This window comes from Aegilops tauschii, chromosome 2 (assembly GCF_002575655.3).
Source record: "Aegilops tauschii subsp. strangulata cultivar AL8/78 chromosome 2, Aet v6.0, whole genome shotgun sequence".
Taxonomy (NCBI): domain Eukaryota; kingdom Viridiplantae; phylum Streptophyta; class Magnoliopsida; order Poales; family Poaceae; genus Aegilops; species Aegilops tauschii.
Genome location: NC_053036.3, coordinates 116521153 through 116522595, shown reverse-complemented (window position 1 = coordinate 116522595; position 1443 = coordinate 116521153).

Below are 1443 nucleotides of genomic sequence, written 5' to 3'. Positions count from 1 at the left end.
GAATATGATAGAGAAGAAGACCAGTCTCATTGATGTGATTCAGGTGATGCTTTTCCGCCGGACCCTCCCCTGCCAGCGCTGGCCTCTCCATATGTGGGAGTTCAATCCGGAAGGGCCGCGAACCCTGCAGTGATTCTTCGGCACAACGCACGAAGAGATCTGGAAGCTGCTCTTCAAGGCCCAGAAGACGTGGCTGGAGAAGACCGACGACATCAGCCTCGACAGCACAAATCCGGCCACCACGGTAAGCATTTAGTTTCCGAACATAACTTTGGTTCACAAATCAAAGGGTATGCTGAGCCTTCCATCCCTCATTCAGGGCTGGACAAAGAAGGCAGAGCAGATCAAGTGTCCGGCTTCGCTCCCCGAAGACCCAGCCATTCCTCTGCTAACGAGGATGCTGGTCCCGGCGCCATATCAGGCGCCGGAGAAGAAGGCCAAGAAGAAAAGCAAGGAGGCCAAAGGTGGCCTCCGCCGTAAAGGTACTTCGGACGCAATGTCCGGAGAGACCGAAGCTCCTTCCTCCCACGAGGGAGATGAAGACGATGAGGAGGAGGAGGCAGAAAGCGATTCTCCCCTTAAGGGGAGGAAGAAGAAAAGGGCGGCCTCCGTAGACCCGGAGGCGGAGGCGTCCAAGAGGGGGTAGGTATCCCTCTTGGACGGTTCGGACACGAATGCCGAACACTCCCCCACGTGGCGCCCCTGGGAAAAGCCCCTGGCCACATCGTAAGTGCAAAAGGATACTCTAACGCTATCCGGTCTTTTATGATTGTAATTATAACACATCATGTTATGTGTTGCAGTCCGGCCCGTGGCCTCCCCCAACAATCGTCATCCAAGGGGAACTCCCTGGCACCGGAGATGGTGGAGAGCGAGTCGCCTCCGCGAGCCTCTCCGCCTACCACCACGGATGACACCAAGGTGTTGTCCCAAAGGGCCTCTCCGGGCCACGGAGAGGTGAAGGAGGCCGCCAAGATGGCGCCAGAGGGTAACGCCTTGGCTGCCGAGAACATGGGGGGTGGAACCCCCATGGAGACTGACGACGGGGGCCCTGACCAGTCCGGGCCCTAGCCGAACACCATTTCGGAGACCCATGTGGCTCCGGAATCAAGCGAGCAGCCCCCTTTGAAGGAGGGGGAGCAGCCACTCCGACGGTGACCTCCACTAATCCAGAGGCGCCGAACACTCTGGTGGAAGCACTGCAATGTGCTTCCGTCGTGGAGGAGCACCGTACCCTGATGGGTACGGTGGTTGAGAAGGTTCAGTCCGCCAAGAGCGGGCTAAACGAAGCCTTCACCAGCCTACTAACAGGCTTGGAGGTATGCGATGTAATATTCTTAGCCGCTTTTATATAAAAAATATGTCTGCGTATAGATAGTAGCCCCTGAGACTCTGTTCGGTTTTGAAAAACAGCCGAACAGAGGATCAAATAATAATCGTAGG